This window comes from Montipora foliosa, chromosome 6, assembly GCF_036669935.1.
Source record: "Montipora foliosa isolate CH-2021 chromosome 6, ASM3666993v2, whole genome shotgun sequence".
NCBI classification, from domain to species: Eukaryota; Metazoa; Cnidaria; class Anthozoa; order Scleractinia; family Acroporidae; genus Montipora; species Montipora foliosa.
This window is the reverse complement of record NC_090874.1, coordinates 23,132,814-23,133,222: the sequence shown is the minus strand read 5'-3', so window position 1 is coordinate 23,133,222 and position 409 is coordinate 23,132,814.

The window sequence follows — 409 nt, the reverse complement described above, 5'->3', positions numbered from 1 at the left end:
TGCACAAAAAAAACGAAAAATCAGAATGAATCAAATTAAGTTTTCTCATTTTTCAAGAATATTTATATTCATGAACTTTTCCTATTTGGATAGGCATAGCTTTATTTCAAAGAATGAGTAGTTTTGAAGTAACTATTTTCTAAAAATAAAATAATATTTTTTCTTTTCTGGGATAAATCCCTTTTTACATAGATCACATTTCAATTTTCTTTCTAAGTTTTCACTCTTTTATTCACGTTGCGTTTTCTTCTTCTTTTTTCATTTTACTTTGTTGTAACCCAGGCTGGTTTTGGTATTAACTTTTTTTTATTTTCACACAGTTTGTTCTGTTTACTAAGCCCACTGTGAGGTTGAGATTTTACTTTGTAAATTTCCCTTCTTCATTTAACAGACTAGCCCTTAGTTTATA